The sequence below is a fragment of the Penaeus monodon genome, chromosome 12 (genome assembly GCF_015228065.2).
Source record: "Penaeus monodon isolate SGIC_2016 chromosome 12, NSTDA_Pmon_1, whole genome shotgun sequence".
NCBI classification, from domain to species: Eukaryota; Metazoa; Arthropoda; class Malacostraca; order Decapoda; family Penaeidae; genus Penaeus; species Penaeus monodon.
Window position 1 is genome coordinate 12,293,973 of NC_051397.1, and position 14,147 is coordinate 12,308,119.

Below are 14,147 nucleotides of genomic sequence, written 5' to 3' on the forward strand. Positions count from 1 at the left end.
CTGAGGTTTTGATTAGCTTCTGTCCTGTATTGCTGATCCCCCCCTCCCTAATACCTTACTGTTGGTGGGGGGGGGGGGCATAGGAGACAGACAGAAGCTCAATGTTTGTGGATCACCCCTGAGCTTAGTGTTTGATGGAACAAAGATTTTCAATAAAGAGTCTTGGTTGAGTATTGTATTTTATCTTTTAAAGCTTCTACCCCCCCTCACTTGCTTAATTGTTGTGTGTGTGGGGGGGGTGGGGCCTTAGGATATGGAGACAAGGCCAAAGTAAACTTACTAAAATATCTTTACTCTTTCTGACTCAGCATTATGAACAATGATGCTGTGAAATGTTGCCATATGTCAAAAGTATTCTGACATAGAAACAGTAAATGAAGGTTCAATGTTAATAAGTTTTTTTTTATTTTTTTTGCAAAGTTTGATCTGTCAAAATTTAATTACCCAATTTATTTCTGAATTGGTCATTCTATTTTGATTTCCCTTGAGAGCTAAACTTTTTTTTTCTCCCATGTAAATCCCAAAACTGATATGTACCTACTCTGCTTCAAGAACCATTTTATGGGAAAAGTGAAATATGCAACTTGATAGCATTTATTTATAACTGGTATATAATCTGTTAGAAAGCTAATGGAATTTTACATTGTAATTGTTACATATTAAAATCTTTGGTATGAAATCCTAATTATTCTAGAGGACTGTGATGAACTGGTTCAAAACATAACCATGTGATAAGGTAACTAGAAATCAAAAGTAATTGAAAGAGATAATCTAAAATTTGAAATATCTTGCAATTGTTATTTTTGACGCATATTAACTGTATTAAAGATATTTGTAATTATTGTCACATTATATGATAATTGTACGAACATAAAAATTTATGAGAGCTAGTAAACTTTCTATACATTAGAGGTCCCTTTGCTGGAGGTTTGAGGCTCCTCTATATGCCATGGCGACGAAGTTGCTGTAGAATTTTCTTTGATCGTCTAGGAACTGTTGGTGGTCAGTCTCATGGAAGACCAGACAGAAACTAGACCTTGAATCAGAACCCAGAGGAGCTGTAAGAAAATGTACTTTCGTTGTTAACTTATTTTCTGCAGGTATTTTCACTGAAGATGCAAATAAATACGTAAGTTTTTATTTTACTTGTCAGAACCCTAGAAAAAGCACTTTAAATCCTTAACGCCAAATCTGCCGGGATGGCATGTATGTACATGCCTGCCCACTGTCAATTTAGTATGTTTTTACACATGGATGGCTTAACAAATACTGTCACCAATGGCCATTATGAATCTACCTGTTCACCTGTTTTTTACTTTTCCTTGATTTCCAAAAATATTTTCTGGCAACAAATATTCCAGTTAGTAAAGTCAATAAAACTAATCAAAAAAGATACCATTAGTTAAAAAAAAAAAATTGTTTTGGCCCTCCTCTCTCTCCCTCCTTCTCTTTCACTCCTCACTCACTCACTACCTAACTAACTAACACCCTCTCTTCTCTTACAGAAGGAAAGGTGAAATCAGGTGAGGTCCAAAGTGTATCACATTGATCCTTTGTGTAAGCACTTGCAGGGCCATCTATGTGCAGAACATTTCACAAAACAATACTACAGTGGACTCAATTTTCCTAGAGACATTGGGTTCACAAATGCTCAATTTTGGACAGACTAAATGGGCATACACAGTCATGAGATAGAACTTGGGATACACACACATGCAAACAAAATGAATGCTCTTACCTCCTACACTGCCACTAGTTTTGGCAGATTTTGAGAGTGGACCTTAGTGGCTTGGTAGATCTGCTCATACTGAAATATGGCATAGAATAGTTAGAAGTAGATTATTTTATAAATAACAAGACATGGGCTTCACCTCAGCTAAATGTAATCAAGAAACTGCCATAAGATAGCATTGTCAATAAAGTCCGAGGCAGTGAACTTGATACTGACCACAGCTTGCTCACAATGACTGATTATAAGCTCTACCATTTCCATCTACAAAAGTGTGACAGAACTGGTGAAAGAACACGCCTTGGGTCTTCTCCTGAATTTAACAGGAAGGAGCCAGACATGCCCAACCAACTTTACAGCACTTTTAGTATCTGTATAAGGGCTTTCATCTTAAGCAATAATCTTTCTTAGAATTCTCTATGTCCTCAGGAGATCATCATACTGTGAGACGCCTATAACCGAACTCATAAGGGTGGCTCCATGATGACTTCACACAACAATATGTCTACTGTGGCCTTGCAAGAAGTGCACTCCAGATTACTCTGTCTCTGTGCCTCAGTAAGTGGTCCCTGACTGTCTCAAATAAAATGATCCTTACCTGTATGCTGGGCAGTAAAACAATCTGGTAGTTTGCTACAGTCCTAGCAATCCCCTTTCCCATTCCATGACTCAAAAGGAGTGGTCTTGAACTACTAGATGGTAGCCAGGACAGCATGCACTCTAAAAATCATGGGTTCACCACAAACCTGTAGTAGTTGGATGCCACAGATACCTGCTGCTTTACACCCATGTATATTCTAACCATGATAAAGCTCGTCTCTCTCTCTTTCCCTCTCTCCCTCCCTTCCTCTCGTTCTCTCTTTCCCTCTCTCCCTCCCTCTCTGTCTCTCTCTCTCTGTCTCTCTCTCTCTCTCTCTCTCTGTCCTCTTCTCTCTCTCTCTCTCTCTCTCTCTCTCTCTCTCTCTCTCTCATCTCATCTCTCTCTCTCTCTTCTCTCTCTCTCTCATCTCTCCCTCCCCCCTCTCCCCTCTCCCTCTCCCCTCTCCCTCTCAAAGGCTATGAGACCTTAAGACAATGGTTATGACTGGGGTAGTCATAGTTGTCATGACAGCTTGACTTTATTACTGTAGAGTACAACACCAGTGAGGGGATCACATGAACCAATGTCTCCAGGGTAAGTGGCTGGGCACAGGGTCCCAACCCTAAGGTGAAGGCGACCTGACCCTTCTTATGTTGCTGCTGAGCACGAACTGAGAAATTGGGTGATCGTCAGGCACAGGTAAGTGAGCGTCCACTGGAACACATTGGCATTGAAGGAATAATGGTGCAGCTGGTGGGATATCGGAGTAAGCTGCAGAAGTATGAGTGGAGCAAGGTGAGGTCACCGGTTCCATATGTTAATAACACTCCAACCCTCTCTTCCTCCCTCTCTCTTTCTCTTTCCCTCTCTTCCCCCCTCTCTCTCTCTTTCCCTCTCTTCCTCCCTCTCTCTCTTTCCCTCTCTTCCTCTCTCTCTCTCTCTCTCTCCTCTCCTAACATCTTCTCTCTCTCGAGCTCTCTCTCTCTCTCTCTCTCTCTCTCGCTCTCTCTCTCTCTCTTTCCCTCTCTTCCTCTTTTTTTTTTTCTTTTCTTTTTCTTTGTGTAGAACATTCATTTGTTTAAACATTAATCATCAACCACATTTCCTGTTTTTTATATCCCCTATATGGCTTTCCTACTTTTTCTCATCTTTTTTGGCTTTTATTGTTCTCGATAACGACACAAAGTAAGGCCAAACAGTATCAGCATTACTTCGTTAGAAAGGCAATCGTATTTCCACAAAGCATAACATATTATATTTTTGTAGTGTGAAAGTATCTCATCTGCATTACCTCCTCATCTCTATTTTCAAACTCACACATTTTTTTTTGATTACTCAACAAACCTTTTGTAAATAGTATTGTCAGCCCTTTATGGTTCTCGCAAGTATTCTCCATAAGTCTCCTGTCATTGTGGAAGAAGGACACCAGGAGAAAGGTTTGTGAGTGGTTATCTCTTCAACTTCACTTGAAGCACTGCCCACTGAAACTCATCTTCATCACTGCTTCGGCTTTCTGTTGAGCTGCAATGAGATATTTATTAGCAAAATTAATATGTATGATTACAATTATCCATGTTTATACCCTAAAAAGTGTAAAAATCTTACAAGAACTATAATACCTTACATTAGATATCTACAGGAAAAAAAAAGCATAATATGCATCTGTATATTGTACAGTACTATCATTTGACATGTGTGTATAAGAATTTCACTAGGTAATACTTTTACTTTAGCACTTTAATCAATATCCTTTTTTCAGATATATTTACAATATTAAAAACGCCTAATATTTTTACAAAATTATTAATTCAATTATACATATTCAGCAATTTTGGGGTTTTTTCCCCTATAACTGATGTTTAACATCCCTCTGTCTATAAACACTTTGCCCCTCAATCCTTGCTCTTTGTTTGCCCCCAATCCCTTGCCCAAGTAAGGATCACCCTACCTTTGACCTCAGACCCTCACCTCACTAATTTTGCACTGGTCTTTTAGGAAATTCCTTTTTCCTCTCTTCTTTATCCCTCTTCTGTCCACTTAAACTAATCATTAGCTCATTTTTTCCTTTTTGCCATAATACTATATCTAATGTTATATGACCCTGTGATGTCTACCATCTATTTGTTTTAAACCATTCTGGCAAAAACTTCCTCACCTGGGGGTTTTGCCCCCAGGCACCACCCTCATCACAATATTTTGTATCACCGCTAATGACCTCAAAAACAATACCTATAAATACTTAGTAAAATAAAAGGATTTACAATAATAAATATATATTGAATTTGTAAAAATATGAAACAACAAGCAATCATCAGAAAAAGAAAAACTTTGTGGTACACAGGAATAAAAAAACCTTTATACCTAAACATATCTTTATGGAAACACAACTCATTGGTGATGTTTTACACTCAAAGGCCTCAACAGATGTACCTTTGTTCCATTTTCATTGCCTACCTAGTTCCACTTGATGCCGTGAGGATGTTGAAAGCTGACCAGTCATGGTGGGATTTCCTCTGTGAGGGTGACCCACTACTCTGGTTCGAGATAACTCCTCTTGCCTCTTACCTGGACGTCTTCGCACACTAAAGGGACTCTCATAGTTGTGAAGTTTGGCATGTAATCTCTGCATGGTAAGCAAAAGAGTTGCAAAATTTATAAAACTGAGAATGAGATATAATTCAGACTATGAGATTGTCTTGCCTTGTCAAGCTATAGCCTAAAAACAAAGTGTGGGTTAACTGTGACATAATAACTACAAACCTGACATAATGGCTCTATCTTGTAGCTGCACAGTTTCAGACAGACACAGAATTCTGATGGTCGATGTTTGGTCCGTGTACAAGTCAATCTGAAGGTAACGTACAGTTTTACTGGACAAGCATGAAATGAATACAGTATATGACAATGTTATAATAGTATGATAATAGTAAAACATTTACAATTGAATTAATAATCCAACAAGCCATAAATTCTGATGCCTTAACATCATACTTGGCTCCCTGTTTCCTCACTGGCATAAGGAGAGACACGACTTCACTGGTTGTCTCAAGAGGCATTGGGAGATCTGAACAACATGCTGAATCCACCCCTGCGTTGTGCTGCGGCTGAGGGAAGTGAGGAAAAGGGGAGGTAAAACATATTGACCGACTGCTTGCTCTTTACATTACATTTCCAGCATATACATCATTATTATACAATTTAAATTGAAGTTTGGGTGTAAACATATTGACCTATGTTGTTTTAGCTCTATATTATATTTCCAGCAAATACATCCTTGTGTTAAAATCATTATTTTTAATTTAAATTGAGTTTGGGTGTCCAGATAATAATTTCATATTTCTTTTCTTTTCTAATTTATACAAATCTCTTATATTCTTCTGTATATTAGTCATCCATGCTCACCTTATGTACGAACTAATATTTGGTGTCAATGGCTATCTTTCCAACCTTTACCTACTAATGGAATGATGCTTGAAAGGTAAACTGTGTGTATATAATCATTTATGCATCCCTACCTACATATAATTAGGTTTCACTACATTATATTTGATTAACTCACTCCATTTATGTTATAATGTTGTACACTCCACATGCTTATTCAAATATAGAGTAAGGTGCTGCTATGACCGACCATTCATGAGGTCAGGTCCTACTTACCACCATTACTCTTTACTTGTTACATCCTTTTACCCTTACCTGAATACACACACCGATACACAGAGCGTTTTCCTTGAACTTGGGCCCATTCACAACTAATTACACTGCAGCCTATACACCAACATGCAAGATACATAAAAATCATCATGTAATATATACTGTTTCCAATAAAGTTCCATTCTTTGGCGCGGTACAGAATCTGAGGAGCATAGCTTAAAAATTTGTAACTCACAGAATCCATCAAATTCCTTAAATTACCATTATGAACACACTGGCTATTTCTACTAAATTTCTTTCTTAGATGATAACCTGCCAAGGACACAGATGGATCCCAAATGAGCTTTGGATGATTATGAGATAAGTGTAGGATGTTGCTTACTTGTGGCAGGGACGAACCACGAAGCGGGAGAGAGGAGTGATGCAGAGATAATCTGATGGTAGTTCCCAAATTGGAACAGAGGCCTCACTTGGGATCTAAACTCACGGAATAAGTTTATTGCATTTTGTTTTTTCTGTATCTGTAAGTTAATATGAATTGATAAGTGTTTTAAGTTCCCTAAACCAATAAACTTATGTCTTGATAGTCCCATGGTAAATTCTTGCATTTTGCTTACTACAGTTTTAAACTTCATGAAAATAGAGTCAATAATAAAACCTTAAAAAAGAATAAATCTAACAGAGAATGTATTGCTATAGTATCTGGAGAGTGTCTGCATGATGTCCGTGGGCCGCTGACTGGTCAGGAGCTGTGCGCGATATGTCTTGATCCTGTGTACCCGCTGTGCCCTCCATACTTAAGATCCAGTGTGTCTCCATGATCTTCATACGTTCCTCTAACATCCCACACATTCACTGTCAAATTCCAGAGCAGGCCGATCCAAGACCCAAGAGCAACAGCTGAAAGGTGGTCCATAGTTTATATTTCTTCTATCACATTATATCATGATAATTAAGACGCAAACACAACTGAAATAATTAGCAGGAGTGATTTAATAAAAATAAGAAAGGAAAAAAAGAGTAAAGGAAGGATACAAAATACAAATGACTACCAAAAAATGCCTTCAGTTAGTTTTTTTTTAATTGCATTTAGTCTTCTTCCTATAATACAATAAGAGCCACATTTCAAAACATCCTACCAAAAACAAGATTTATGTTCCAATGATCAATTACAACTTATTAGATTTTGCTTTACCTCAATCTCTATTGAATATAATTCATATTTTGCAAACAATCTTTTTCACTACTGCACAAAGTTATAATTAACAGCTATATTATCAATGTTGAATAATGAATTTTATCGCACTGAGAAGGCAAGTTTTAAAGATGTTCTCCAGCTTATCATCATGTGAAGTACTGTACAGTACTTTGATCATCTCATTTAGTAGTCCTCAGATTGAAGAATAAAAAAGAAATCATAATTAGGAAAGAAAAACAGAATGAATAAATAACAGTATAGAATAATAAATCCATATAAGCAAAGGTGGGAAACACAGAAAATACAAAAAAAGAATCTGCCAAAAATTATAGTAATCCCTGATTATATTCATATGTTGTACACTGCACATGTATAACATATATTTACATTAAACATACATCATATAAAGTAATTACCTGGAAGCCTAGGCACACTTTCCAAGACAGAACTGTGCTGGTGGTTGGTGCGCTCAAGGGCCGTCTACACAGTCACACTTACACCCATTTTGTTTTTGACCAAAGGGTTCTTTTAGGAGTAAAGTTCCTATGAAAGGTATAAATACATCAAAATAACATTTTTGTTATGAATCATTATATATACTCAAAAATATATTCAAACACTAGAAAGTATATATTTTGACAGTATCACATTTTGTTTATTAGAACACACATGCACATACAAAGAATAATCCATCAGAAATCACATACATCAATGAACAGCTTAGATGAATACTACATATTTATGAAGAAAGGTGTTCTTGAAATGCACTCAAGTTCTATTGATAGTTTTCCTTCTCATGAATTTTTTTGGCTACCTTTTACATAGTTTAGTCAATAATGCACTTAGTGGTGCAATTTACATAATCTTTTCTGCTACAGATGACGTTGGAATAGGTCTATCATCATCTCATTAGTCCCCAAATCTATAGGTCTTCTGTGCAACTGGTAGAAGTCCTGATAGAATATTGCCATCAAGCATTTGAGTCTAGGTAGGAACAGACTACTCGACTGAGACTCCAAGGTGGGGGCTAAAATTGTTCTGATAAACTGGCAGTACCAAGGCCTGAAGACACGCAGCTTGGTCTTCGCCAAGGTACGAATCTCCAAATGCTCTTGTGATCGATTTCATGCTCTGTGCAGACCAATCGTCATTGATTTTGTTGACAGCCCAGAAATTTTGGACTACGCTACGAAGGTATGTAAAACTCTCTGTAACTTCAACGTCTCGCCGCAATACTAAGAATAGTTATAACGATAATAATAATAGTTATAACGATAACAATGTTAATATAATAATATTGATAATAATATTAGTATTAATATAATAATGGTAATAATAATGATAACAATAACAATAATAAATATAATTAATGATAATATGATTATAACCATAATATAATATATAATAATGATAACAACAATAACTACTGTTACTATTACTACTGCTACTACTACAATAACAATTATAATAATGATGCAGATGATAATAATGATAATAATTATAATAACAAATTATGACAATAATAATAATAATAACAATAATGATAATAACAATAATAATAATAATAATAATAACATTGATATTGATAACAACTATGATAATAATAATAATAATAGTAATGACAGTAGTAGTAATAATAATTATAATAATAATGATAACAATAATAACAATAACAACAATAGTAGTAGTAGTAATGGTAATAATGATAATGACTAATGATAACAATGTCAATACTAACGATAATAATCATGATGATGATGATAATAATAATGATAATCAGTCAATCAACGAGAGGTAACGCCTACGGGGGGCATTGCCGCCTCAATCAATCCTTCGCTTCCAGCCACAGGGATTCCCTCATGGGATGATGAGGATGGTGATGATGATGATGATGATATTAATAGTAATAATAATAGTAATAATAATACTAATACTAATACTAATAATAATAATAACAAAGATAATAATAACAATGATAATAACAATAATAATAATAATAATAATAATAACAACAATAATAATAAGAGTAATGATAATACTAACAACAATAACAATAATAATATTATTAACATTGATAGTAATAATAATGACAACGGCAATAATGATAAAACTAATGATAGTTATCATTATCACCATTTTATCATTATCATATAATCCTCATCATCTTTACCATTACCATTATCCTTGTCATTATTATCATTAATATCAGTATCAACATCATCACTGTTACTGTTGTTGCAGTAACACCACTACTATTATCATTAGTGTCATTATACACTGCATTGCTATGAGCACCTCGGGTGACCTGATCTATCTGCCTGTCAAGGTTCACTGCCTCCTAATCATAGTGTCAATCACATTCCGCTCTTTGCATGTCTTCCTTGCTATTCATGCCGGCTGGTGAATGTTTTAGCAAAATCTGCAGTGGGCATTTCTATGTTGATCCCTCATGTACGTACACATTTACTTCTCTTCGGAGATGAGAGGGCGTGGCTGCATTTCTGCAGATAGTTGTGGCTTTTGGCGTCTGATATTTTCATGATCTCATTTTGTTGGACAATTCTTTTTTGGTTGTAGACACTGCGGCACCATACTGAGGCACTGTACTCCCACAGTGTAAAACAGGGCCTGGATCGAGGTTTTGAGAACGTTTTTGAGAAAGCTACAAGGTTTGGTTTTAAATTTTCTCTGCAGTGTTTCAATGTTTTTCTATATGTAAAGATTTTTCCCCCTACTTTCCCAAGAGTTTTTTAGAAGGTTTGCGAGAGGGGTTTGGTTGCTTGTGTCAAGTTTGAGTAGTTTGGTTCGTTTCAACCGATGACAAACACAATTCCGAACCCCTTTTGGGGAATCCCTGGTACTTCTGTGGTGCCCCTTAGTCTTGCAATGCACTTCCATGGGTTTTTTCCTACGGCCCTTTTCCATGAATCCACCTCAACCTTTTAAATGGGACCCTTGTTCCCCCTTGACCCTTTTTCGTAAGTTTTTTAGATCGAAAAATTTTCAAAATCTGCAATCTATGGTCCCACCCCCCAACATTATAGTGCCCAAGCGTAGGGTTTTCACTCACCCCTACACACACACTACATACATATATGCATATATATAAAATAAATATATATTCATACCCAAAAAAAAACACAAAAACACACACACAACAATATAATATTAAATATATATTATATAAAATAATATATATATATAAATATAATATATATATTTTGTGTTTGTGTGGTGTGTGTTTTGTGTGGTGTGTTGTGTGTGTGTGGGAGGGGGGGGGTGTTTTGTTTTGTGTGTGTTTGTTTTTGTTTGGGGGGGTTTGCGTTTTGTGTGGGCAAATTTAAAAACGAGTTTTAACCAAAGGAAAAAAATTAAAAAAGGTTTGAACGAGAATACAAGAGTCAAAAGAAATTTAAATTTTAACCGTCAAAAAACAGATTATGATGGGAAAAAAAATTAAAAATTTTAAAACCTTCTTTACTGAATTTTTTTCTTTTTAAAATTTTTACAATAATGTTTTATATGATATATAAAATAAAAATATAATTTATATTATATTTATAATATATATATATATTTATATATTTTTTTTTTTTCTTTTTTTTTTAATATTGCGATGGAATGGAGCTCGAATCTCTGGCATGAGTGAGGGTCATGTCAAGTTTTATGGTTATGCACATTACAGACCATCAAATAACATTAGATTCTTAATAAGGAAATTAGATATTCTCATATGTAAAACACCACACCACCAAAAACACACACACCACAACACAACACACACACACACCACACACCGCACAAACAAACACCAAACACACATAAAAAAATAGCAGGTAATAAAAAATAACAAGCTTTGTCATTTTCTCCCCTTCTGCATGATGCTGCCACCTCACCTGAACAAAGGATGTGAACCTGCCCACTTGCAGAGATGTAACATGAGCATCCCAGACCAGCTGCTCTGTCTCTACCTCATTTGCCACATCCCCCTGAAATATTAGTGTAATGTACATTTGCTTATAAAAATAAAATTATCAAATGTAATGGATATACTGTGCATGGAATAGATATATTACATGTTTTCAATAAGAAAAACTCATTTTGGAAATTTAGAACAAACCAAAACTTAATGATTAACAAAAGAAACGGAGAAAGAAAAAAAAAATTTGATCTATAAATGAAGAATCATATTACACACATAGTAATACCTCAAAGTTGGCCCCACGCTTGAGGAATCTTGTCCCTGCATAACGGCATGACCTGCGAGCTATGAGGGTGAGGAAGAAGGAACGTCCATACACAGAGATGTTACTCTGAAAAGGATAGGCATATCCACTTCCTTACAATACATATTATTTATTTACTGGTTTTACACATACAGCTATATCAGCTATATAACTTCTTTTTGATATAACTGTAATATTAATGGAAAAAACAAAACAAAAAAAAAAACAATAAAAAAAAAAATAAACAACTTAACAACTGGTATGCAGACCCCTTTTTTACTATACATATGTGCAACTGAATCACAATATAAGGATGCAGTAATAACATATTTCTTGTAACTTCAAGTAAATATGTATGATGGGGAATACCAGAAACAGAGTAAAAATGGAAAGATGGACAGTACTCACCTGAGCAACAAATCCATGGGTGATGGGTAGGATCCACACAGGGTGAAGGCACTTTTCTACTGGTTTCAGGAGGTATGAGTTCCAAACATACTTCTTGTTTGGTGTGTTTCGTATGCCATATATCATAGATCTTTTCTTTTTCTCTTTTTCATCTTTTGGTGATGAGTTAGCCTCACTGTCTTTTTTTTGAGGATCTGTTGTCTGGTTATCATTGTCAGCACATGTCTTTTCTCTGAAAAACAAAACGTTATTTATCAAATTAGAACCTCATGTTCACCCAGTTTTCTATATAATATACAGGTAAGAAGAATGATATACACAAATACAATATGTAAAGAAAAATGTGTAGTAGATTTCTATAGTACCTCTACATAATAATAAGGATGGAAAAACGTCCACTTACACTGGTTCTTTGGTGTCCTCTTCTTTTTGGTCCTTCGGGTTCATAGACATATTAAGGAAATCTTCTGCCTTCTCAACCTCTCCCTCTGCAGGGAACATTAGGTTTGTAAAACTAACAAATTGGGATAAGTATTCTGTGTGTGTGTGGGGGGGGGGGGGGGCAGCATGTGTGCCTGTTTATGCGCTGAAGTATACAAAATACACTGAATAAGTATATGAATAGAGAACACATTTATAGCATGTATTACTCACACATGTGCCTGTATAGCCACAAAAACACTCACACTCATACACACACACACACACACACACACACACACACACACTCACACACTCACTCACTCACTCACTCACTCACTCACTCACTCACACACACACACACACATAAAAGGTTATATATAAACATATACCCACTGCAACCTTGCTTACCACATGGTGTTGGGATTTTGAAGTTGGTGAGAAGTTCCACAGGAATATCCTTTGGGGGAGCCATGTTGTACTGGAGACTGTGTGTCAAGTCGTAACTGTAACTAGATGAATCAAAAGGAATTATTCAGCTTCTGCTATCATACTAAACTGCTTTACATTCAGCAAAAAAATTAAAGCTAACTCATGAAAATATAATCAGCTCTACCTGTAGTAGAAGTGAACATGGGGGAAGGAAAAGTAGAAGGATAGAATGTGAGTGGAAAGAGGAGGGAGGGAGGGTGCAAAGGGTGATGAGAAGAAAGAGGAAAGGAAATAGAGAATAAAAGAGGGAAGGAAGATATACAGGATAGAAGGAAGGAAGAAAGAATTAATAAATTAATTACGAAAGGAAATACCATAATTTGATAATAAATGCAGATATTAAACTATGTTACAACCATTTAATTTTCCCTTGCAAATATATTGAACTCTGAACAATGTTGTGTTAATAATTCCCTTCAAAAGTTTATAAAAAATTGACAGATCCATATAATATGAAAGAATGACACAAAGAGCAATATCAAAAGCCTCTCATATCAAATGACAGTAGAAGGAAAATGATAAAAGAAATATCTCAAAGGAGCACAAACCTGAAGTAAAAATTGGATGACAGATCAATGTTCTGGAAGAGTCGCACGTATTTTGGCTCATCATCGCGGTTCTTCCTTGTAGACTCATTGGGAATGTAGATCATGGCTGTATCAACAACCTGGGAAAGCACAGGGAAATTACCATCCATCGTTGACATTCATTAGAGGGGAAGAGTATAATTTTAAATGCAATGTTTTGTACCTCTAAATAGTAGTAATCCATTAATAGTAAGAAAATGATGACTATAATCTTTTCTAGGCACCAGGATATATACTTTGAAGTTAATCTTCAGCACAATCCTAGGTCCCTGACCTAGCACGTACCTTGTAAATAGTATGCAAGCCAATAACTGCCACTTTTCGTCTTTTTGTTACCAGTATGATATAATAACCTTCAAGGAACCTCACAAAGCCTACAATACCAAAGGCTGAAACAGTTTTGGCCAGACCATTCACCAGCCTTTGGCCTGACTGTGCTCGGTTCCCCTCGTTGATCATTGAAAGAAGTTCTTTTATCTGACGGTGACTGTACTCAACCTGCAATGGCAAAGAGGAGATTACCAAAGACATGAAGATGATGATAGCAAGAAGTTATAACAAGAAAACCAACAATACAGATGGTAAGATCTTGTGTTCATAAATTGTGTTTTTCTGGTATGTTTTATTTATCACATGATTTCAATGTGATTTCTTTACCTGAGAATTTCTTCATACCTCATGTGTGTGTGTGTGTGTGTGTGTGTGTGTGTGTGTGTGTGTGTGTGTGTGTGTGTGTGTGTGTGTGTGTGTGTGGTGTGTTGGTGTGTGTGGTTCGTGTGTGTGGGTGTGTGTGTGTGTGTGCTGTGTGTGTCTAGGCGAGAATGCATTGTGTGGTGTATGTGTAGTGCAGTGG

General features: G+C 35.9%; 1 pseudogene; it reads right to left on the reverse strand.

The window, feature by feature from the left end:
- Nucleotides 1–14,147, reverse strand: part of LOC119579623 — a 56,510-nt pseudogene that overhangs the window by 39,547 nt on the left and 2,816 nt on the right.